Source organism: Natrix helvetica (genome assembly GCF_964273705.1).
Source record: "Natrix helvetica genome assembly, chromosome: 3".
NCBI lineage: Eukaryota > Metazoa > Chordata > Lepidosauria > Squamata > Natricidae > Natrix > Natrix helvetica.
The window spans coordinates 116,124,012-116,151,134 of record NC_138549.1 but is presented as its reverse complement, the minus strand read 5'-3'; the positions used below and the strand labels follow the sequence as shown (position 1 = coordinate 116,151,134).

Sequence of the window (27,123 nt, the reverse complement as noted above, 5' to 3'; positions counted from 1 at the left end):
AGCCTTCACCGGTCTGTAAAGCAAAGGAAAGCTGCTGTAAGATCATGAGCACAGCTGTGATTTTACTTAGTGACAGAGTTACTTAATGACCAAATTACCAGTTCCAATTGTAGTCACTATATGAGGACCAGTTGTACGGTTAAAATATCTGTTAAAATTGGTGAATTCTTTTTCCATCCTCTGGCACTGAATCATCAAGTCCTCTATCTCTGATTGATATCATGAAGTGAACTAAACAGAAGTTCTTCAGGGTTCTTATACACTACGTGTACTTCTGGATGATCGAAAATTTGGAACTAAATATTTTTATTATTATTATTAAGTAATAGAACTGATATATTGTGATACAGTAATAACAGAGACAACTAAATGTCAGGCAACACATTTTGATGGAATGAGTTTAATTTCCGAGAAATTACCGTAAATCTTTTGTTGTTAATAAATATAAAAAGTTTCACACTGTGAATTTTAAGAAAGATGAATAACATAATAACATGGGTTTATCCTTGACTGGGAAATATAAGAGAAAATATTTCTTTTATCCAAATGTGGTTTAGCTTGGTTTTGGTTTTCTTTTGCCATCTGAATGAATTATGAACTCTTATTTATTTTGCAATGATAAAACAGGAAGGCTGGAAAAAAAGCTTATCTTCACCAGAAGGCTGGTCTTCTTACAGAGTCATATGCTGCTTACTCATTTATGGAAGAAGACCCAATTTTGCACTCACTCACCTCTAGTTAGTGAAACTTTCTATACAATTTCATTTGATTTTTCACCCCTACTTGCAGTCTGTGACTTCAGAGCTATAAATATTGTTCTGGTAATGAGCAGAATACCAGTGGATCGGAAAAGAAATGAGTGCAGAGGATTATGGGGCTTTCGGGGGTTTCCCCAGATACAGAATAACCACCCACCCACCATTATTAGCAGTGCCAGCTACTCCATACGTGTGACTCATTATGCCTCAACAGTGGGATCCTGATCATTTTAAAAGACAGTCCCCTTTAATGTGATGTGGTAGAAGCCAAAATTAACCTTTGCTGAATCACAATGAGTCTTATTCACCCTGCAGTACAAATGGAAAAGGGTTATTCCTATGAACTCTCCTTGTCGATCTATTTTCCCACTTTCACTAATTTAAGTACAGACTTTGCTCTACTAAGAACTTTTGAGTTACATTTTTTTGCTGAAACAAACCAACCTATCATAACCACAGTTATTAATTTATGATTAATTAAAGATTTTTTTACAATTAAAAATACAGAAATTCTATGGCCCTTTACCTTCTTAACCCTTGACTGTAATTCTATATCTAATCCAAGCTCTTCAACTTTAGTCAATTAATTCACTCTTGTTCAGACGGATCTAACTGAAACATAGCATCACATGGGCTGCAACACTACCAGAAGGGCCATAAGAGGTAATAATTAACTCCGAGGGATGAATAAGGGAAAGGAGTGTCCAAGAAGGGCATTCAGCAGCATTACTGCTTTGGAAGGCAGGATAAATTACACAACACCACAATGTGTAAAGCCTTTAGCAGAGACACAGAGATGAGGGCAGTAGACAGTTACTAATGTGGGGCAGTCAACAATAGTTATTACAGCTAAATAAAGCAGGGACAAAGTATTCAAAACAAGGTTGAATTGAGCGTGAAACAATTTAGGAGATGAGATCTGGTTGAATTCATGATGTCTCCATGTGAAAAGTACAATTAGAAATATGGATTTGGAAAGCTATATGGTGACAACAGCAAAAGATGTTATGGGTCTGCAGATGAGCACAGAATATAGGTAGGTAGATACAAAAGTAGATTGTAATCCTTTGATGGATGTAAAAAAGGGTGAGTTCTACAGTACAGAAAAGTCCCTTTCCACCCAATAAGCAAAAACAGAAAAATGTTTAATTTTGTTACAAAGTACCTATCTATGTGGCCCTAGCGTATTTTTATTTGTTAAATTTATTTGCCCCCCATCTCACCAAGAGACAGCAAATTCTTTGAGAAATCAAATCTTCAACATAAAAGCTTATTGATAAATAACAGAAAATTCAGGAATGCTTCTTTAAACAACAACAACAACAACAATAATAATAATCTGTACTAGGGAAGAAAACATCTCTATTATGGAAGCTGAGCCAGAAAAATGTGAATTTCAAAAACGAATGTATCAGATTTGGAAGGTGAACCACACGGATTGTGATATCAGTGAACAAAGGCTAATGGACCAGGGACGTGTAATTCTGAGCCACAAATTTTTCATTACAGTAGAATTAACAGGAATCGAAGAGAAAGCAACTAATAGTCTGAGTATACCAACAAAGAAGAGTAACATCAAGAATGATTTGCAGACTCAAAAGCAAACTGAGGAAGAAAGGGAGGAAGTGGCTGCTGAAATGGATGAAGATAAAGAACAAGGAAGTACGGAAGAGCAAGCACCAACAGATAGTGCTCAATAAGCTGAGAAAATAAAGCATCAAATGGAAGATGCTGAAAGAACACGTTTGCCAAAGCTGAACCAAGTGAAACGGAAAGAATTGAGAAATGTACTAAAAAAGGTCAATGAGGCTGTGCAAACCATTCAAACCACTACATTAGCTGAAACAAACCAGCTGATGTATGGAGCAGCCTTCATAACCATCAAAGAATTGGGTTTGAAAATACAAAGGAACCAAAGAGGCAAGAAGGGGAAGCCTAAGTGGAAAATTCAGTTGGAATTGAAGATCAAAAAATTTCGTGGAGACTTGAGCAACTTGAAGGCAAGGTCAGCTAAAGAACAAGCAGATCAAAAGCAGCCTGGAAGCAAGATACGATTTGGAGAATAAGGAAATTGCAGTAGTAATTGAAGAGCTGAAGCAGAGGGTTGTTGCCATTGCTGAAAAGATTAAACGGTATGAAAATCGAGTAACTCAGTTCAAGGAAAACTCACAGTTCAGAGCAAATCAGCACCAGTTTTATAAGAGCTTAGAAAGTGGAGATGGAGTAACAACAAATGAAAAGTCTGATAAAGAGAAAGCTCTGAAATTCTGGAAGAATTTGTGGGAAAACAACAAGAAGCACAACAGAAATGCAAAATGGATCAAGCAGGTTGTGGATTCTATTAAAGTGCATAAAATGGAAGATGTGAAAATAACAAAAGAAATGGTGCAAAGGCAGTCAAGAATAGTGAAGAATTGGAGTGCACCTGGACCAGATGAGCTACATGGTTTCTGGCTAAAGGCACTTACAAGTATGCATGAAAGATTGGCAGCGTAAATGAACCAGATCTTAAAAATACCTGACAATGATGAATGGATGACAACTGGAAGGACATTTTTGATCCAAAAAGATAAAGAAAAAGGAAGGGATCCTGGACACTATAGGCCAATCACCTGTTTGCCAACAACATACAAGCTCCTTAATGGTATCATTGCAAATCAAATTTACAGATACTTGGAAAGAAATGACTTGCTTCCTGTAGAACAGAAAGGATGCTGCAAAAATTCAAGAGGAACAAAGGACCAACTGCTGATTGACAAGCTAATCCTAAAGAATTCAAAGAAAAGACGAACCAAGCTGTTCATGGCTTGGATAGACTATAAGAAAGTGTTTGATTCAGTTCCCCACAGCTGGATCAAGAAATGCCTGAAAATCTTTGGCATCAGCAGCAACATACAAAATGTTCATGGAAACTTCAATGAACCTCTGGAAAACGAAGCTTATGGCTAATGGAGAAGAACTGGGTGAAGTTGAAATTAAACGAGGCATTTTCCAGGGTGATTCCCTTTCACCCCTACTTTTTATACTCTCAATGCTACCACTGACAATCATTTTGAAGAAGGTGAACTGTGGATATGAACTTGCAAAGAAAGGACTGAAAATTTCACACTTGATGTACATGGATCATTTGAAGCTGTTCGGTAAAACAAAAGCTGAACTGAATTTATTAATTGAAAGCACAAAAGAATTTACCCAAGACATTGGTATGCAGTTTGGAATTGACAAATGTGCAACAATGGCAACCAAGGCAGGCAAGGTCCTAGAAGATGATGGAATAGAACTTGAGAATGAAGAAATGATAAAGGCAGTAAAACCAGAAGAAGGCTGCAAGTACTTGGGGATTTTAGAGGCCTCTGACTTAATGCATAATAAAGTCAAGGAATTAACCTCAGCCAAGGACATTTGACGAATTCGCAAGATATTAAAGTCCAAACTGAGTGGAGGAAACATCATAAAAGCCATAAATACCTGGGCTATACCTGTAATTCAATACTCTGCAGGAATAATTGACTGGACCCAGATAGAGTTGGACAATTTGGACAGAAAAACAAGGAAGCTTATGACAATGAATCATGCTTTGCACCCTAAGAGTGATGCTGACCGATTGTATCTACCAAGAGCAGAGGGTGGTCGAGGACTCCTACAAGTAAAGCAGACTGTGGAAGAAGAAAAACACAGCTTGAATGATTACATCCAGAAAAGTGAAGAACCAATGATTAAGTAAATAAAGACAACTTTTGAAGACAACTAAGTTAAAAGCTGAATATAAGAAAGAAGTAATTGAGAAGCGAGCTGAAAATTGGAAAAACAAAGCTATGCATGGCCAATACTTGAAAAATATTGAAGGCAAAGCTGACAAAAAACTAACTTGGAACTGGTTAAGATCAGGAGTACTGAAAAAAGAAACAGAAGGCTTTATTTTGGCAGCTCAAGAACAAGCCTTAGCCACAAACTGCATGAAGGCAAAAATTAAACATGTTACCACCAACAGCAAATGTCGCCTCTGTGATAAGAAAGATGAGACAGTCGACCACTTGATCAGCGGGTGCAACAAAATTTCACAAACTGACTACCTACAACGCCATGACCGCGTTGCTAAGATTATTCATTGGAAATTGTGCCAAAAGTTTGGATTTGAGTACAGCAAAAACTACTGGGACCATCAGATTGAGAAGGTTTTAGAGAATGAGAAAGTCAAGATCTTGTGGGACTTCAGAATCCAGACTGACAGGCACTTGGCCTACAACACACCTGACATAACAATAATTGAAAAGAAAAAAGTATGGTTCATTGACATTGCAATACCTGGTGATGCATGAATTGAAGATAAACAGCAAGAAAAAATCACAAAATACCAGAACTTGCAAATTGAGGTTGACTGACTGTGGAAAAAGAAATCATGTGTTGTCCCAATTGTAATTGGAGCCCTTGGAGCAATACATAAAGCGCTACCTCGCTTTTTGAAAATTCTAAATTTACCTGACTTGAACATTCTGACTCTACAAAAAACCACCCTACTTGGAACAATTTATATCCTCCGACGTTACCTTAACACAGTGCTTCTCAATTATTTTCTGTCATGCCCCCCCTAGGAAGAAGAAAACATTTTGCGCCCCCTGCGCGACTGTAAATAGTATCATTTGTCTATAAAATTGTTATAAGTACACCTCTGCATAACACTGTATCCTTATTAAACACCTCTTATTTTATACAATAAACATTTATCCATAAGTAATTCATCGCAATTCTGTGAGAAAATGATGAGAAATGCAGTAAATAGCTTATTTTTAAATTGGTGCTGTTCTGGGGACATAGATTGCAGGTGGCTTATCTGATAGTGATAGCTTTTCAATGACACTCTAGCAAGCCAGGCACAATATTTTAATCTATAAAACCCAGGCATTTCCAGATTAGGTCAAGTCATTTTATTCCCCTTCTATGCCAGACAAATGCAGAAAACAGGGTGGAAATTAATTTACTCTTTTGCCTTTCAGTACAGCCTAAAGGCTAGAGCAGCTGGTGAAAAAATGCTTTTTGGTGTCCTCAATCACTTTTTAAAAATCAAAGAGACCCCCAGGCTAAAACCTTTGAGAACCGATCTAGTCCTATAATATGTAGAGACCCCAGTGGAAAAGCTGCCTCGTATTTATGTTTCCCAGAAGCCTTCGGCCAGAGGAAAAGCGAGGGTCGGGCCAGGCAGAAGCCAAACTGGGCACAGAGGCTGAGCAGGCAGGAGCCACGCTGCCTCTACCTCTTCTTGCAGGCTATCGAGATCTGTCTGGGTCCGGCTCACCGCCACCACCTGGGCCCCCGCTTGGCTCAGCCGTACTACCGCAGCCCTGCCGATCCCTGCAAAGGAGAGCACAACATTGTTGCACCGGCACTAATTCGTCGGGGCTCGTCCCCGAAGTGCCAGGGTTGCTCCAGCGGTGCGGCCCCCGGGGACGCTACCTTTGCCTGCACCCGTCACCAAAGCGTGATGGCCAAAGAAGTGCTTCATCTTCCGCGGCGGCTGAACTTCCAATCAGCGCTGGAGGCAGCGCTGGAAGGGAAGAGGCGGCTCGTGTCGACAGTGTTTGCCAAGGTCAAACGAGCCCCCCTTTATGGAGCCTCGCACTCCCCCTGGGGGGCGCGCCCCACTATTTGAGAAACACTGCCTTAACAGTTCCTAGGTCCTTGGTTAGGACTCGAGCTGTTAGGCTACCAACCAGCCCCAAAGGCTGTGAATCTCACCAAAGATTAACATCATCATCATCATCATCATCATCATCATCATCATCATCATCATCATCATCACAACAACAATAACAACAACAACAACAACAACAACAACTGTAAATAGGGATACAAAAGCTGCTTCCACAGGAAAATTTTAAGGTGCAATAAGCATAGTTTATTATAGTAATGTTCTGGAGCATCCAAATTATAGCCCTCAGCCTTTAGTCATTAGCCCATGACTAAATCTGTGAGGCCTTGTTTGTCAGTCATATGCATTATTTCATATCTCATACTCCTACTTCTATTGTTGCATAAGATGCTTGATCAAAGTGATGAAGGGATGGGGATAGGGAAAAGAACTATATGCAAGAAGTGTGTATAGGTCAGTGGTAGTCAACCTGGTCCCTACCACCCACTAGTGGGCATTCCAGCTTTCATGGTGGGCGGTAGGGGTTTGCTGTAATTCTGCTTTATAAATTTTATAAAGTAAAGTTACTTCCCTACCTTATAAATCACCATTACTGTGGAACCAGTGGGCGGTTAGAAAATTTTACTACTAACAGAGATACAAAAGTGGGCGGTAGGTATAAAAAGGTTGCCTACCCCTGGTATAGGTAGTTCTCAACTTACAACTACAATTGAGCCCAAAATTTATGTTGCTAAGTGAAACATTTGTTAAATGAGTTTTGCCCCATTTTGTGGCTTTTCTTGTCACATTTGCTAAGTGAATCATTGCGGTTGTGAAGTAAGTAACCCTGTTGTTAAGTGAATCTGGCTTCCCCATTGACTTTGCTTGTGAGAAGGTCACAAAAGGGGAACACAGGACCCTGGGACACTGCAATTGTTATAAGTATGAACCAGTTACTAAGCCTAGTCTTGGGGTGCCAGAGTAACATACAACATGTATATTCCAGTGTAATATAATAGTATATACATATGAGGACATGTACGTTAGTTTATTACTTATTGGGTTTAGGGGTTTCTTTTTACTTATTGATTTATTGATATGTATTCTGTGTTCTTGGGTGGGCTGCACTAAGGGAGGCTCCTTCAATTTCCTTGTACACTGTTGCACATTGAAAATAAAGGTTGGATTGATTGTTTGATTGAACTTAATTTTGATCACGTGACCATGGGGATGCTGCAATGGTCATAAGTGTGAAAAATGGTCATGTCACTTTTTTCAGTGCCATTGCAACTTTGGATGATCACTTTGATCTGTTGTAAATCGAGGATTACCTGAATGTAATGCAAACTTGGTCATCGTTACTCCTAGACATTCATTCGGCTCTTTTGCAAGGGAACCAGCTATCCTCTGCTGACTGTCAAGTACAATAAATAAATTATATAAATACATATACGGTAGAAGCTACATCTTTTCCTTAAATTGTAATTGTCCTCTCCAGCTGCTGTTTGGTTCGGAAATGATGGGTTTATCTCTGGCGGAGATCTCTTTATCTGAAAGTACCAAGCTACACGGAAGTCTCATTTTATAGCTCGACGTGATTATTTTGGATGGTGCAACAATAGAGAACTGAGAATACAATTTCTAGGGGAATAGTCATGATAAAGAACAGTTAATTTAAATATCTGAAGTCATGCTAGACTCATCATTCAGGACCGTAATACGGGGAGGTTTCCTTGCCTGCCACGTGGCATCTGAGATCAGATGATCTCACCTCCTTCCTACCCATTGCCAAGGCTGGGATTCAACCAGCTTCTAGAGGAAGAGACGGAATGAAATCAGATGACTCTATCTATCCAACTCCAATCTCTTTCTTACTTCAGATTCCCAGAAACAACTCTTTTTTCCTGGGTAATACAGGTAGTCTTCAACTTATGACCACAATTAAACCCAAAATTTCTGTTGTTAAGTAAGACATTTGTTAAGTGTGTTTTGCCCCATTTTATAACCTTTCTTGTCCCAGTTGTTAAGTGAATCACTGCAATTGACAAGTTAGTAACCTGGTTGTTAAGTGAATCTGGCTTCCCTATTGACTTTGCTTGTCAAAAGGTTTTCAAAAGGTGATACCATGAACCATAGTATGAGTCATGAGTATGAACCAATTGCCAAGCATCTGAATTTTGATCACATGATCATGGGGATGCTACAAAGGTTGTAACTATGAAAAATGGTTCATAAGTCCTATTTATCAGTGCCGTTCCAACTTTGAACGGTCACTAAATGAACTGTTATAAGTTGAGGACTACCTGTATTCTTAACCGGGGATTCATTGCCTCCTCTATTTCCAAAAATCCCTTTGCCCAAGCATGCCAACATTCCATTTTCATAACAAGTAGCCGAGATCACACTGCTGATAACGTTCTTTCCATGCATTGCTTCCTCCTGGTGTGCTGGATTTCTAGCCTATTTTTTTTCTTTCTTTCTTGCATACCTGCAATATATGATCTATTTGCAATTCTTTAATTATTAGAGTGCTACATTAGCTGAAGTAAATCCAATAGTCAAGATCTGTGTCCCAATGGTATGATGAGGAATTTTCAATGTATGTGGTTTGTTCAGACCACATTTCTCCCCATGGGAAAATCTAACCCCAGAGCCTGGGAGAGCAAAAACACATGGCTAATCCATTATGTTTGGAAATTCCAATAAACCACCTCATTTGGGGTAGCCATGCTCCCTCGGAAGCAGAACTTCTAAAAGTAATTCAAGTGATAATTATGATATAAACCAAAATAGTGCTGCTATATTATAGTGTGTATGTGTATCAGCATGCTTGGGAAAAAGCAGAAAACATTATGCGGAAGAAAAATATCCTGAGAAGACAAGCATCTCTGATATAGTTAATCCAAATGGATTAGTGAGGAATTAGTACACTGAACGGGCTTAGAATGCTAACAAACGAGGAACGAAAAATGAAAACTGGGAAAAAGTGAAAATTAAATGTAGAATCTTGGCTAGAATTCTGAATAGCAGAAATCCACACTGCCGTAAATTCCACTTATCCCACCTAAATATCAGGATGCTGAAGGCAAACTTGAAGGAAAGGTTGTATTCCACTTTTCCAGGAGAGATATGGCTGGCCCATCTATTTATTTTATTTATTTATTTGGTTAGTCAAACACGTACAAGATAACAGGTATAAGTATAAACACGGACAAAGACAATAATATAATTATATAAAATAATAATATAAGTATAAACATGGATATGAACAAAGGAAACGAGTACAAATAAATGGGGACAGTAGGACAGGGACAGAAGGCATGCTGGTGCACTTATGCATGCCCCCCTACGGACCTCTTAGGAATGGGGTGAGGTCCACGGTAGACAGTTGAAGGTTGAAGCTGGGGGGGGAGGTGTTTGAAGATGTAACAACAAGTCAGGTAGCGCATTCAAGGCGTTGACCACTCTGTTGCTGAAGTCCTATTTTCTGCAATCGGGTTTGGAGCGGTTTACTTGTTTGTATCTATTATTTGTCTGCCTACAACGAATGTTTTTTCATGTTCTTATACCACTTGAAATAATGGGACCTCATAGGTGGGACCGTATATGGGACACCTCCCATATACCTGCAACTTCGCCTGCTTTTTTCCATCTATTTGTTCTAGTCCACAGAATCATTTCCTCTATTACTCAGCTGCTGAAAAGGGAGAAGAGAGGTTGGAGGAGATGACGTTCTAAGTTCCTGTTTCTGCAGTCTCCCTTCCCTCCTTTGCTTGCTGTGCTAACGGGCAGGAAACGGTTTGCTGCACTTTTGAGCTGAATGTAAAAGGTGACACTAGTCATCAGTATCATGTGACATCCAGAAGGTTATCCATGAAGGTAAGACTGAAACGTTCCCCTATCTTTGTATTACACCTTGAGATATAAAAATGCAATAACCATTTCTATGATTCTCTCACAACATTAATTCAAACATACTATCTGGGTTCAGGGTTCAGGTACTCAATTGCCACAATTGTGTTAATCGATTTTCAATGAAAAAAACCTTGCAATTTCCTGGGTTGGCATCACATGCTAGGCTACAAAATCAAATCGCTGCCCTAGAGTTTTACAATAGCCCTGTTATAATGTAATAAGTGCATAGATAAAAGGATTGTTCCTCTTTTTTTAAAAAAAATCACATATTAAACAGACTGTATGACATGGCGGCCTTTTAAAACATAATTCAGGCCTTTATGTTGTACTGCAACCGTTCCTTCTTACTGAAAATCAAGTATGTTCTTCCCAACTGAAAAATAGACAAAAAATTCTTAATTTCAGTGTTTAATCTGAACCAATATTCAGCAGGTGAATAGTACCTCAGGGCATACACAGAATGCTTTCCCTCATGCCAATCTCCACATCATTCCTCTTCTGGAATTAGGAATCAAACTTTGACTTGGACCCTTGGACCATCACCAGTCAGAGTCTCCAGTGTTGTATAAATCATCAAACTCCTGAAAACTCTGGGGAATTTTTATTTCTTTAACTCTCAGATATACATTAACAGGAACTGAAACGTAGTTACATATAAGGTTCTTCTACTTGCAATCATCAAAGCTAAACCCATGATCCTCTTTAGACTCTGAGAGCAAATTTACACATGAATAAGGACACAAGAGTTTTTACTTTAAAAAAATAAACATTCTTTAGAGTCAAAGAGTAAATAGAGTTATATCAACTGTGGGTGCTCTAATGGATTTACCCTACTATCTTAGGAATGTTAGTTTGTTTATTTAGCCTTTTCCCCCTGCAGGCTGGTTGTGTTGACGGTATTGTCTAAAAATAACATTCGGATAACCCCTGCACTTCATGGGAAGGGCAATCTGCATTCCTCTAACACGACTGCTATTCTATTCTAGCTCTGGAACAGGAAATTATTCTTCCGAAAGCAAAAGCTTGGATGATAAGAGAAGTGATGAGCCTGCCAGGAAATTGCCACAAAGCACATGGGCCATAGCCAACTCCGTGCAGCTGCTGACTCATAGACAATGAGCAACTTGAATTTGTGGACCATAGATATAGTATACTTCTAAAAGTTGTCATTAGGAAAACCCGTAACAAAGATTTGTGTCAGTTCTCAGTTGAACAGATTAATGGGAACTCTGTTACGTCTGCCAACAGAGCACCTTAGGCAATGAACAGTATCTCTTTAAACAGGGGATAGTTTTTTGTTTTTACGCCATAGTACAAAACATGAACAAGCTACTCCCTGTTCTTAAAATAGCTTTCCCAAATCTGCAGGCTGTTTCTCCATGCCTAACTTTAATTCTCAGCAAATGGATGGGAAGAGATTCAGACACAGATTTTGTCTTCAGTTTGATGGAAATTGAATTCCAGTAGTAATAATGGAAAGAACATATTTAGGAAGCATAGAAAGCAATAATCTGAAATTGTGGAAAACATGTCACGCAGAGGGAAAAGGTTACACCTTCTCCTCTGACTGACGCTCATGATCCTGATTTTAATTTCTCTTATCACCCATGTGAATCAGAAAAATCATCTGAGTCTCAATGGGTTTAATTTTTGTTTGAGGGCAAGACAAGAAGCAATGGATGGAAACTAATCAAGGAATGAAACAATCTAGAACTAAGTAGAAATTTCCCAAGTTAGAACAATTAATCAGTGGAACAACTTGCCTTCGGAAGTTGTGAATGCTCCAACATTGGAAGTTTTAAAGAAGATGTTGGATAACCATTTCTCTGAAGTGGTGTAGGGTTTCCTGCCTGAGCAGGGGGTTGGACTAGAATACCTTCAAAGTCCCTTCCAACTATCCGATCTGATCCTATTCTATTCCAGAGTTAATTGGAGGACCTTTACAATATGCATAAGATTTAGGGTACTTAATATAATTCCCAGAAATCCCAATATTTTTTTTTGTACTGAGGTTCAATCATTTACATGCGGAGAAAAGTTGGTTGGATATGAAGTAGGTTCTATTTGCATCTTTCAGATGAAAGATTAGAATTTCCCACTGCTTAGAAACCATGGCTGACATCCGTGGCATCATTGCGACTTCACTCGCTTCTATTGCAATCTTTTTGTACTCTCCTCTCAGTACTAAAGACCAAATTGACAGTGAATATTCCTGATTATCCTTGACTATTATGCCAATTCTGTAGACTAGACCAATGGATGAAATATTTTTAATATAAAACCACCCTCTCTTTATATACTCTGTAATCTGTAATAGTATGTTTCTTCCAAGAGAATTTAAAAGGAATGATGGGGTGAAAACAAACAACACCCACAAGCTCTACCATGAAGGCCAGGAGCATTGGACACCCTTTGCCAAATGGATTTCCTCTTGCAGAAGAAATTCAGCCTCTCTCTTGCTATCTCTACAATGAGAGTGATAAATCAGAAACAAATGCATTACTGTGATTCTTAAATAAAACTGTATAACTAATGTAAACCACAAGTATGCGGTGTAAAAGTAAATGACCTTAAAATGCCTTTTGCCCTACTAGCCTACCTAGAGCTATTATACTGTACAGGGCTTGTCCTGGAAGCACATAATGTTAAAGTCAAGCATGTTTGGGCCTGGCCAGTGCCTAGATAAGGGAGCTTGGTTCACACATTGTCACACTCAGCTTTTGCATCTTAGAATAAAGAGGCTCTTCAGTTTTTATTCTATGCACAACATTGGGAAATCAGGTTTAAGGAGCAAGCTACCTGCAGTTATTGCTGGCTTTCCTTTCTTTCCTTGCAGAAATTGTACATTCCCTCTGTCACTTCTGAAAAAACTTCTTTACTCGGGCTTTTGTTGCTGTTGCTATTATTCTGTTGCTTACACATACACTGAATGCTTTTGTACTGGAGACAAATTCCTTGTGTGTCTAATAAAGAATTAAATTCAATAAGTATTCCATTCAAGAGTCACTGAAACTGGAGACCAAAAGCGGAAGCAGAGTACCTGATTGCCATACGAGTGTAATAAAGGACTCTTTACTCCACCAGCCCATGGGCTGGATGTGTCACACGTAGGCCACGCCCATCCCGGCTCCGCAAAGGCAAAAAAGACATGATACATCGCGAAACGTCACGTGACGCAATAGACTTTGACACACGTGTCTCCGAGCCATCGCTCCCTAGCTTAACAGAGCAGAATGTTCCTCACCTATTTCACCTTTAAGGGTTCTGAACTTTTCCCAGCAAGTTAGAAAAAAAAATTATATAGGACAATACTTGTCGTGCCAAAGTTATAGCAAGTAGGTCAGAACAGATGTTGTAAAAAGGCAGAAGCTGAAAACAATAGTCTTGAAATAGACATGGTCTTATATCTTATCGATTTCATGTAACTAGTCATTTGTAATCTGTGCTGGCATGTTTTTTTCTAGACAGTGAATTGATCATTTTGAGACATGCTGATTGGGTCCATGGATAACAAATTATAGCTCTGTCCATGACGGCAATTGAACTAGGTTGTTTCTTAGAACAATTCACAGAAAGAATTCATTAATGTTCACAAGATGTTCAAAAACCCACAAGTAAAATCACAGTGCCTGGATTCACATATGGTGGTTTGTTTCATTTTAACTTACACAACGTATGAGCTGAACTAAGGTACTCTCAGAATCATCAAGGAAATATGTTCTAAAATAAAAAGGAATCTCAGCTCACTTCACAGGAGCAGTGGTGCAGTGACACTCTAGCAGTGGTGGGATTCCAATTTTTTTTTACTACCGGTTCTGTGGCTGTGGCTTTGTGGGCGTGGCTTTGTGGGCGTGGCAGGGAAGGATACTGTAAAATATCCCATTCCCACCCCACTCCAAGGGAATGATACTGCAAAATCTCCATTTCCTCCTGATCAGCTGGGACTCGGGAGGCAGAGAATAGATGGGGGTGGGGCCAGTCAGAGGTGATATTTACCTGTTCCCCCGAACTACTCAAAATTTCTGCTACCGGTTCTCCAGAACTGGTCAGAACCTGCTGAATACCACCTCTGCTCTCTAGGCATCCAATTCATGCATAATGGAAGGGTGAATTTCCCATGATGACTTGACAGCAACTTGAGTTGAGCTGAATCCCTTGTGTCTTTAGGGATAAAACCATGCTGTTTCCTTGGCAATAACATGATGGTGATTTGTCATATAGCATTGACTGCACTTTTGGACATGAGTCACATTTAACAATTAAGTAGACATCATAAGTGGAGAGCTGTGTTAATTTATGATAGTAAAAAAAAAATCAAAAGCCTCTTTTCGGCTAACAATTTTATTAATAGCGTTCATGAGCTGCAGCATTAGCTTCATCCAAAACATAGGAGGGTTAGATTGATTTATAGATTAAATTGGGGCAGGGGTGGGAAGTGGAGGAAACAGGTTGGTTAAGAAGGTGCAAATAACAGGTGAGACAGATTGCAAGTACCTTAGTAATTGATAATTATAATGCATCTGGTGAAATTGCAAAATCATATGCCTTCTGATAAAATGTGTTGACTGGAAAAGGTACTACTACTAGATTCCTGAATTTTTTTACCATCAGGTAATATGGCTACTTATCGTGCTCCATATGGGATTAGAAACTACATTAATGCCAACCTCAGCATTTATGTTAAACCAAAGAAACGTTAGAAGTGTTCTTAAATAACAGAAAAATATTTAATTATTTTTGGCCCACTATGTAAAGTTTTACATAACAAAGGATTAAACATTTATAGGGCTCCAGTGGGGCACAAGAAGCTGAAAGAAATAGAGAAAACCTCAATAACTATGTAAGGCAGTAGAGGAAGATCTGCAGATAGTTTCTTTGTCAAAACATTTGCACATCTGCAAGGGATTGTCTATCACACCAGGGGTCACTTCCACCCTTGTCTGATCCACCAGAAGTTGTTAGTAACCCTGTCCCACTCACTTCAGAGTCAAACTCATATGTTGCTGGGAGACCCCGTGGTAGGGGGAATGGAAGCAGCATACATTCTCACCAATCCCAGCGGGTCGGATTGTAAATCAGTCAAGTCTAGTGTTAAAAATCAAAGGGCAAGAGGAACTCAGCCATCTCCCCAGAAAATTGACTGAGGTTTTTGTTACCTTGTTCCCTTGGGAGAATTTCATTTCCAGTGTAATTCAGTTCCATCTTTTAAAGACATTTTCTTCTTAAAGCAAGAGAGTTGACTATTGACTGGATGCTCTGGGACCATATGTTTGTTGCTCTAAGATCTGTGAAGGACAACAGCATTGATAATATAACTTACACATAATGCTTTTCTTGTCCAATTTTTGGAAGAGCTATAGGGGCAAACGCACTAGAGGATTAAGAGAGTTGATTTGATATCAACTCCGCCCATTACCTCCCAGTCCTCTCTATTTACCAGTTGGCTATCTTATCCTATCTTATTATTCCATCAGCCCATCATTTCCATCAAGATGCGGACTATATCCATCTGCCTATCCCCTCAGCCACGACTATTCCATCCGTTCCATCCAGGATGTGTATTTATCCCCTAGTGGGAAACTGTGGTTCACTAACCCATACTAACATCGACAGCTCCCACTTGATGTGTTTTAGCCCTGTTTTAACATGTTATACTCGAGGCTAGACCTGCTGCGGCTGCGAGAGTCCCCCCTCTCGCAGTTATGGCCTCCAGCCCTCTCAAGGGCCCACCTCGAGGACGGGTTGATTAACCCAGAGAGGTGGAGGAAGCGTTCTTTGAGGGGTTTTTTAATTAATTGTTTTTTAAAAATTGTAAGGGGTCCCAGGGATGGGGGGGGATGGACCAGGTCAGGAGTGATAGTAGAGCCAGGCGGTTAGGTGTGGTCGAAAGAGGAGGGAGCGGAGCGGGGGAGGAGACGGAAGACAGCATTCCATTACAGGGCTCTCTGATATCAACGGTCGTGGGGAGGGGCGGGTGCAAGGACAGATTAAGAACTCGGAGTCGGTTGGGAGACCGGGGGTGCTGGTTATACCCGGTCACTTGTACCAACCCCCGCATACTAGGTGGTCAGGACCTACAGACACAGGGCCTGAGACTGTTGTTATGCAATGTGAGGTCTGTTGTTAACAAGGCCCCCCTCATCAGCGATCTAATTCTGGAGGGGGAGCCGGACCTCGCAGGAATAACTGAGACCTGGCTGGGCCACGAGGGAGGTCTCCCCCTCATGGAAATGTGCCCGCCAGGTTATCGAGCATTTCACCAGCCTCGGGCCCAGGGAAGGGGCGGTGGGGTAGCAGTGATTATCCGGGAAGACTTAGAGCCGAGAGAGTTCACTGTGCCGCAGACATCCGGGTGTGAGTCCCTTGTCATGAGGTGGGGCCCAGGGAGGCAGTGGGGCCTGCTGATAGTGTACCTGGCTCCTCGCTATACATCAGCGGCCCTGCCTGAACTCCTTGAGCTGATCGCATCGGTGGCGGTTGAGACCCCCAAACTTTTAGTGATGGGGGATTTCAACTTGCCGTCGATGGGAGAAGCGTCTGAGGGGGTTCGGGAGTTCATGGCTTCCATGACAGCCATGGACCTGACCCAATTAATTCAGGGCCCTACCCACGAAGGGGGCCACACGTTGGACCTTGTTTATGTCTCTGGCCAGTGGACGAGTGATCTGGGAATAGGGGATTTAACTATCACTCCCCTGTCATGGTCGGATCACTCACTTCTCCGACTTGACTTCCCTGGTGCTACCCCCCGTTGCGGGGAGGCGGAGCCGGAAGGCATTAGATGGTTCCGCCCCAAGCGCCTGATGGAACCTGATAAGTTCCAGACGGAGCTTGGGCCACCTCCTGTAGACCTGACCCGCCCCCGGGTGGAGGACCTGGTAGCCGCATGGAATAGTGCGACTGACGGAGCCCTTGACCGGGTGGCGCCTCTGCGGCCTCTCCTGCGGCAACGAACCACTCTGGCTCCTTGGTTTACCGAGGAGCTAAGGGTGATGAAACGCCACAAGAGACGCCTAGAGAGTCGTTGGAGATCCTCCCGCTCCGAATTTGACCGAGCACAGGCACGAACCTATTTAAGGACGTACCTTGTGGCATTAAGAGCGGCCAAACGTCACCATTGTGCCGCTCTTATTGCGTCTGCAGATAACCGCCCTGCTGCCCTGTTCCGGGTGACCCGCTCCCTCTTGTTTCAGAGGCCGCAGGAAGCCCCTTTGCAGGGCAGAGCAGAGGAGTTTGGGAAATATCTGCAGGACAAAGTCGCTCAAATCCGGATGGGATGGGTCCCTTTCAGTGGTCCAGTCGAGACGCCCGTGGCGAGTCTTGAGAGACCATTCTGGGAGGAGTTTGACTCGGTTGCCATCGAGGATTTGGACAAGTTACGTGGACGTCTGCGACCTACCACATGTTTATTGGACCCGTGCCCCTCCTGGCTTGTACTGGCATCCTGGGAGGTTACACGCGACTGGCTCCTGGGCCTAGTGAACGCTTCGTTGGGCGAGGGGTCTCTGCCAGCTGCCTTGAAAGAGGCGGTTGTGAGACCCCTACTCAAGAAGCCTTCCCTGGACCCAACGGAGCTAGCTAATTATCGTCCAGTCTCCAACCTTCCCTTTTTAGCGAAGGTTGTTGAGAGTGTGGTGGCCCAACAGTTTCCACGTCACTTGGAGGAGAATGATTATCTAGACCCATGCCAGTCCGGCTTCCGATCCAGGCACAGCACGGAGACGGCCTTGGTCGCGTTGGTTGATGATCCCTGGAGGGCCAGAGATAGGGGTTGTTCCTCTGTCCTGGTCCTATTAGATCTCTCGGCGGCTTTCGATACCATCGACCATGGTATCCTGTTGCACCGGCTATGGGGGTTGGGAGTCAGGGGCACCGTTTTGCGGTGGTTCGGCTCCTACCTCTCCGGCCGGACGCAACGTGTGTTGGCAGGGGAGCAGAGATCGACCCTGAGCCCCCTCACTTGCGGGGTGCCACAGGGGTCGGTTCTCTCGCCACTCCTGTTCAACACATACATGAAACCGCTGGGCGAGATCATCCGTGGTTTTGGGGTGGGATACCATCTGTATGCTGATGACACTCAGCTGTACATCTCCACCCCGAACCACCCCAATGAGGCCATCGAAATGATATCCCGGTGCTTGGAAGCCGTACGGGTCTGGATGGATGACAACCGACTTAAACTCAACCCCTCCAAGACGGAGTGGCTGTGGCTTCCGCCCCCCCGGTTCAACCAGTTGCTTCCATCTCTGGCCATTGGGGGCAAGCAACTGGCCCCCATGGAACGGGCGCGCAATTTGGGCGTCCTCCTAGATGCCCGGCTGTCCATGGATGACCATGTAACAGCCGTGGCAAGGGGGGTGTTCCACCAGGTCCACCTGGTGCGCCAATTGCGCCCCTTATTGGACCGGGATGCCTTGCGCACAGTCACCCATGCGCTAGTGACGTCTCGCCTGGACTACTGCAATGCTCTCTACATGGGGCTTCCCTTGAGATGCACTCGGAGACTACAGTTGGTTCAGAATGCGGCCGCGCGGGTGATTATGGGGAGGACTAGGTTCTCCCATGTAACACCTCTCCTGCGCGAGCTGCACTGGCTTCCTGTGGTCTACCGGGTGTGTTTCAAGGTTTTGATCATGATCTTTAAAGCGCTCTATGGCATAGGACCTAGTTATTTGCGGGATCGTATCCTGCCCCATACATCCCTACGACCAATCCGCTCACGCAGAGAGGGACTTCTCCGGGTGCCGTCCGCTAAACAGTGTCGGGGGGCGACACCCAGGAGCAGGGCCTTCTCTGTGATGGGCCCAGCCCTGTGGAATGACCTCCCCCTTGACATCAGGATTACTTCCGATCTCCGCTCCTTCCGTGTAAAGCTCAAGACCCACCTCTTTCAATTATCTGGCCTGGCTCAACCGTAGTTTATCCTCCTCCTGACAGTCCTTTTAAATTGTATTTTATCATGGGATTTTAATGGCTAATTTTTAATTTTCTATTATTATTATTAATGTGATATATGTTTGATTACTACCTCCTCCATGTATGTACATGTATGTATATGTATGTATATGTGTGTACCTGTATGTCTATATGTATGCATGTATGCATGTATATTTTTATTGTACACCGCCCCGAGTCCCCTGTGGAGAGGGAGCAGCTAACAAATAAAAAATTTGAATTTGAATTTGGATATCCTGTTGCACAGTTCACTAAATTTATTATCCTAGGCCAGTGATGGCTAACCTTTTCTGGACCAAGTGCCCACGGCACGTGCAAAGTGCGCTTGCGCTCCTGAACCCCCCAAATGCAATGAGCGCCCCCCACGCATTTGCTCCCATGCATCTGCATGCAGCCCCCTGCAAGCATATGCAGTCCCCTGCAAGCGCCCCATGCCCCATGCATGCACGCGTGCCCCGCACGCAGCCCCCCCCACAAATGTGAGGCAGAGACCCGAAGACCAGCTGGCCAGCATGAGGCACGCGCACATGCACAGAAGAGTTGAACTGGAGCAACAGCTCATGTGCCCACAGAGAGGGCACCGCGCGCCACCTCTTGCACGTGTGCTGTAGGTTCGCCATCACAGTCCTAGGCTCTCTGCATTGGCAGATAAGCTAATACATTTTATATTTATATCCCCAGAAACAGAACACTATTTCTAAGCCCATCATATGACATAGTACACTACCATCCTAGAAGTCTTTGGTTGCAGGTATCAACTCCCATCATCTCCAGCCAGCATGATCTTGGCCAACAAAATTTATAAGAACCGTAGCCTAATACATACCATCCTGCCCTACAGATCTGTACTTTCTTTCCAGCTGGCCCTAAAAAATGGAACATGACTTCAAATTAGCTGGCAAGGATATACTTTTTTGCCTAATAAATTATGGCCTATAAATGTGACTGATAATTGATTAATACTTCAGTGCTGGCTCTTGTGATTTATTTAATGTATGATATTTTATTTGACTAGCCGGTCTTCTTTCTGTTGAAGAGCAACTGAAGTATTTGATTACAATAAACCCCAAACCTGTTTCTCCTGTCCTTTCCAAAGCACTCAGCAATGCTCAATGACAGGACCAGCTGTTGGTATCACGCTACTCCCATTTTTATTAAACTGGTAGTTTAAAAAAATCAATGTGTTCTCAATTTGTTCTTTTACATTTAGAAACACTATATTGTCCTGCCAAAGTATATTCACTTATCTTCAGATAAGGATTCGCTTACTTATGCAGTTACAAAATGCTGACTCTATACAAAATGAGACAGAGTTGGAGCTTCTGGGAAACTTCAATCCCTGTGGAATTAAACAGACTGCAAACATTTCAGATCTTGTTTATTTAACTCTGGGAATGGGAGGGGGGTTGTAAACTGGAAAGGTTGAATCAGAAAGAGGTAATAAAGCTGCAGGGTGGTAGTTGCTTCCTGGTATCGGTATGGATATTTTAAAAACTATTTATCAGTGAAACAAATTGAATTTTAAGAAACAACATTTTTGAAAAGTATACATATGGGATATCCTGGAGCTAGAGTGGGCCACTTCTGGTCACATTTATAATTAGAGAGTAGTCTGATAATGTATTTTAGCATAAAAGTATTTAAATTGCTCACTTTATCAGATACAAGGAGTAGCTAAAATGATATAGGATTTAATTTGAGGCAATTGACAAACATGCCAGAGTTTGCATAAACGAATTAATAGGTAAACCCAAGTTTGACATCAGAACTCAGAACAAAGACAAAATAATAGCAAAGCATTTTAATCTCTCCAGATGCTCCATTACAGATCTCAGAACAACTACTATGGAACAAAAAAAATGTCACCAATAATATTCAACAAGAGGCTGCTGAACTTCTATACATGAAATCGGTTAGGCTTTCTTAGAAAATCTGGACAAACACAGAAAGTTTTAACATTTAAATTACAATTGTTAATTGAAAAAGGTATTTGCAATCTGATTCACCAATAACTCGCATAGGCCTAACCACACTGTCTTCTTCCTCCTCTACCCCCCCATCATTCCAGTTTAAATTCTATTTCTTTTTAGCTATTCATTTCTGCTGTGGTTCACAAAAGCTGATTCCTTTTAATAAAATTGGTTTGCCTGAAAAGATGGCATCAGACTTCTTCTGATTTTGGCTACCACAAACCAACATGGCTCTTGTCCTGCAATCTTTACAATTATCTAATTCTACTTTTGTCTCTCCTTGTTGCAGATACTATTATTCCAATTTTTCTGTTCTCTCAAAAAATTTTAAAATATCTGCATTACAATATTGTGTAAAATTTTCAAGTTCGTACCATCGTATTTTCTAAATCTTTTTTTTCTTTTGTTAAATCGAGAAGAATTCCCACATTTTAGATTCAATACTTCCTCCTAATTGCCAGGGTCATGACATTAATTCCTTCTTAGTCTCCTTTGTGAGCTGTCTTGTGTTGTATGGATGTGCTCATCCAATTGTAGTTTCCTGCTACTCCCACATTCTAAGGTATTTGTATCAATTGGGAAACTCCTGATGGTCGCATAAGGCTATTTTTGGATCACCAAGTCAGCAAGGAAATGACAATTATGACAACTCCCCAGGGGACAGTGCCTAGGCTTTTAAACCTGCATAGAACAGATGGATGAGTTTATGTCCAGAGCCAGCTGCCACTTCTCCCTTGTTTATTTCCATGATTCCGTTCTATTCCCTTCCTAAGAAAGTCCCTCCAAAAGCCACTAATTTGGGTTTATAGTCAAGACCTAATTCTTTCTCATCCAGCTGTCCCATCCTTTTATGAGTCTTTGTTACTATGTTATTTCTGGGAACACATGTTTGCTCCTCTTCAGAGGATAGAGAAATTGTGAATAATCTCATGTTGTTGCATATTTGATCGGGTCTTTTCCCATGTAAGATTGAGATTGTTTTGGCAACGTTTCGGCAAGGTCTCACTCACCATCTTCAGGCTGGGTTTTGGGCTTAAAGTGTGGCCTGAGCTGCCGTCTTTCTATAAATCTTGGTCGGTGGGTGTGGAGTGCTGGCTTTGTTTCAGTAAGTGGAATGATTGGTTGTGTGGTTGTATCATGATTGGTAGATTGGTGCTGATTGGTGCTGACTGTGTGTCCATTGTTGTTTTGTGCTGTAATGGGTGGTGGGTGGGGCTTGTTTGTTGACTAGGGCTTGTTTCCAGATGTCTGGTAGGCGGGAGGTATCGTCATGTTTATTCATGTTGTGAGGGTGTTTCTCTATTTCGACGATACCCAGGCCATTACAACATGAAACAACAACGGACACACAGCCAGCACCAATCAGCACCAATCTACCAATCATGATACAACCACACAACCAATCATTCCACTTACTGAAACAAAGCCAGCACTCCACACACCCCCACCAAGATTTATAGAAAGACAGCAGCTCCGACCATGCTTTAAGCCCAAAACCCAGCCTGAAGATGGCGAGTGAGACCTCGCTGAAACGTTGCCAAGACAATCTCAATCTTACATGGGAAAAGACCCAAATACAACAAGACCAGCATACCTATACCTGTGAAAATCTACGAAAACAAATATATATATGTTTTCATGTACACACACACACACACACTTTTATACAAAAAAATCAACCAATAATTAACACTGCCAGTTAAAATACTATTTTTGATCAGTGGTAGGTTTCAATTTATTTTACTACTGGTTCACTTGCGCGCACGCACACACTCACACACTTGTGCAACACTTCTATGCATGCGGAGAAGCATCCAGGCAGGTGGGCAGAACTTACCGCCACCGCCACTACTGGTACACCTGATCTGGGGCGAACCAGCAGAAACCCACCTCTGCTTTAGATGCATTTTCACTATCTTCTTATTAATACGTGGCATTTTTCTCAGCCTATGTATATTCTTACTTGTAATAACAAAAAAAGTCGAGTGTTTTATGTTTCCCTGGAAATCTGAACAAAATGGAAGTCACTTCCGGTTCACTTCCGGTTTGCTTGGAGGTCACTTCCGGTTTGCTCGGAGAGTTGTTTTAAGCGTTCCGAAGGCTTCAGGGAAGCCTACGGACGGTCCCTGAAGCCTCCGGAGGGCCTCGGGGGGGGGGCGGGGGAGGCTCTTTTCGCCCTCCCTAGGCTCCTATAAAGCCTCTGGAGCCTGGGGAGGGCGAAAAATGGCTTTTAAAAAGGTGAACTCGCGTGCCCTGAAAAATGGCTCCACCTGCCACCTGTGGCACGCTTGCCATAGGTTCGCCATCACTGGTCTAGACGCAGGGGTCTCCAACCTTGACAACTTTAAGACTTGTGGACTTCAACTCCCAGAATTGGAAGTTGTAGTCCATAAGTCTTAAAGTTGCCAAGGTTGGAGACCCCTGAGTTCCATATTGCCATCTCTAAGTGCAATACACTGTCATAGGATGTAACTAATTCTGCAATTCAATGCCAAGCCATTCAAAAACCATGGATTCCTATTCCCAGAATAGGTCCCCCCCCTCTTTTCTGGTAGTTATTGCTTTTTTTGAAAAGAGGGTGGTTAAAATAAGAGTACAATCACTTGAACAGGTATACTATCAGATTCACTTTATTAGCTGGCATATTTTAAGCATTCTAAATACTAGCTACTAATGTCTGGAACAGAAAGCAAAGAGAAAAGCAGGTAAGGAACACTTGTTTCTGTTCTTAGAGTTCATGCAAATGGAATTAATTCTTTTCACATGCACATGAAAGTGCATAATTCCATTTTATCTCTCAGAACTAGACAAGGGAAACAGAATGAAGCACCAACGTCTTGGATTATATGCCCCAATAGTTGCTTTAGTACTTCAATATAGCACTATATATTCCTAGTGGATGCCATCATTATCTGGAATTGTTTGTTTAGTCCAACGGGATGTTAATTTTCTCCAACTTTTTTCAAATGAGGTCATGAATTAATACTGGTTTCTTTTTTCCCTCCTGCAGTAGTAGTTATATTGCCAGTATATGTTCGTTTTTCATAAAAATGCACCTATAACTAGTTATACAGATGCATCAACTTTGTTCCCTGTAGCAGAATAAAACAGTAAAACATAATATCAAAAAGGCACAATCTCACTACCATCCAATTTAAAATCACACTTATATAAGCCCCAGTCATCTGAGTGGTCCATATGATTTAAAATAACCATTAAAACATCGTTAAATGCTTAATATCTTGCTGCATAAAAGTAATACTTAAAGCAGATTAACAAAGGCCCATAAGAAAGAAACATTTTTAATACTAGTATCTCTTTAAAATCTGACAGTTCAAACACAAGGTATAGAACTGATGGAACCTGATTCCAAAGAACTGGCACCAGATGAGAAAAAGCACGATGAGATTAATATAAGAAAGACTGGTGGGCCCCCCTGACTAGACAATTGCGTCAACAGGACACATGAGAACAAGCAGTATTCCACTTGTACAACACCCAGTGAGTGAACACCAACAAATTAAACCTGATACTATTTGTGAATACCCAGCCAGCATATGATTTGGCAAAAAAACAAAAAAAACCTCCCATTCTTGCTTTGCAGTAGCATCCCACCTAGTATCATGATGTACAGTATAACTGTTTTCTTCTGAACTTGCCCTATACGGGGAGGTAGGGGGGGAGATCATATCTTTTTCCGTGGGTTAAAATGAGAAACAAGAACACTCAATGTTTGTAACCATATCCTAACTGACCTTTATCTGGTCTACTGAAAATGAGGCTTAGAATGGAAAAGAACAAAACATAGAACACTGTAAAATATTCAAAACAAACCACAACAACTGTTATGAAGGAGATTGAGCAGTTTCTAAGAAAAGGCCAGCACTTAGAGTTTCCTTCAGATTACTCCCAGGAAAGTCTAAACTTCTGATAAAAGGTAAAGGTTCCCCTCGCACATATGTGCTAGTCGTTCCTGACTCTACGGGGCGGTGCTCATCTCCGTTTCAAAGCCGAAGAGCCAGCGCTGTCCATAGATGTCTCCGTGGTCATGTGGCTGGCATGACTGAATGCTGAAGGCGCACAGAACGCTGTTACCTTCCCACCAAAGATGGTTCCTATTTTTCTTCTTGCATTTTTACATGCTTTCGAACTGCTAGGTTGGCAGAAGCTGGGACAAGTAATGGCAGCTCATTCCATTACGTGGCGCTAGGGATTCGAACCGCTGAACTACCAACCTGATCGACAAGCTCAGCGTCTTAGCCACTGAACCACCGCGTCCCTTACCTCTGATATTAGATGCTAATTTAATTGGGGGGAGGGGGATTCCAATAGGGCGGAAGTGGAAGATGGCTAACTTATATGGACTATATTTCATCACTACACATAATTCAATAGGTTTGACCAAACAAAATAATCACAATTCCAGTAAATACAAATGTTATAATTGGAATTGTGTAAACATGGGAAAGAAAAAAAGAGAAAGGAAAAGGGAAAAAAAAGCAGTGGTGGGTTTCAATTTATTTTACTTCCCATTTGCTTGTGTCCACATGTGCTCTCTCGCATGCGTGCAACACTTCTGTGCATGTGCAGAAGCGTCCAGGCAGGTGGCCAGAGCCTCCCACCACCGCCACTACCGGTTCATCCGATCTGGGACAAACTGGCAAAAATCCACCTCTGAAAAGAAGCCGATTGTCAATTTGTCAGGAAACTGGCTAAATGTAGCTGAGGGTTTAAAGAAAGAAGCTCTAGAACTAAACACTTGGAGGGAAAACATGGATTTTTGTCCAAAATAGAAGCAAACCAAATGGAGACACAAAGCCTTCACATAATAGGAATTATCCAAATTGGATTTGTCTAAATAGGACAGATGTTAACTAAGTCATGAGAACAAAGTTCTACAATGTCAGCAGTTCCTGTGTTCAACAACACTTGCCGTGCCAAAGCTCAGGGGTGCCACCAACAATGTGACATGTAAACCTGGAAGTACCCAATATACGCTGCTTCCTCCAAGTCACCGGCAGTTAATTTGTGTGTGGCCACATATATAGAGGATTATCAGTTTCCAAAGTAGAATTTCGAATTTTCATTTAGATAATAGGAATCCCTAATGCTGTTCCCCGGGTTTCTTGATATCAATGACAAAAGCAATATATTTTTAACACACAAAACTTCAATTTATTATTAAAGTCAGAGGTATTGGGACTTTTAACAAATGGTATGTAAATTCAAATTAATGAAAAATCAACATATAATGAAGGCTCAGCTTAAATTTCACCTTTAGATCTTACATTTCTGCTTAATATACCATATCTATGATAATTTTTCTACAAAACCTTCCTCTAAATACAGTCTTTACTTGGCTTCCATTTAATAAGAGGCCTTTCCCACTGCTGAGTAGAAGTGCTATCATCCATCTCTTAGCTTGCAGAAAAGGATAACAGTGTGAAATTCCCACTGCCATGTCCGGCTCAGATTGCCTCTGTTTCAAGTCACGGGATCATCTGACCTCCTTGTGATAACAAGTGACAAAGCCTCTCTTTGGATGATTTGAGAGCGTTCTTGGAAGGTGCTAGATTAGAATATACAGCCCACCCACTGTGCTAAAGATAACTTAAGGTTGCTCCACTCAATGCTCTGGGGATAAAAGATGAAGAGGACAGGACTGTTACTACCAGAATCAAACCTGAGTTGATAAAACTCAATCAGGAGAGAAAACAAAAATCTTCCCAGGACAGGTTTTTGTCACGACTGGGTTCAAGTGGGGAAAAACTCTTATTTAATTAAATCAGCTTACTTTTTACTGGTAGTAACTGCTATAATTATTTTCTTTCTTCCACTTACAAAACTATAATAATTTACTTAATATTTTCTTAGGCTTTCAGGAAGAAAATAGCAGGAC

The 27,123-nt window shown here is 41.7% G+C and overlaps 1 protein-coding gene across 2 annotated transcripts in view; it reads right to left on the bottom strand.

The window, feature by feature from the left end:
* The window catches only part of BTBD19 (BTB domain containing 19), a 69,603-nt gene that overhangs the window by 30,606 nt on the left and 11,874 nt on the right, over nucleotides 1-27,123 (bottom strand). The gene's annotated exons all lie outside the window — the stretch shown is intronic.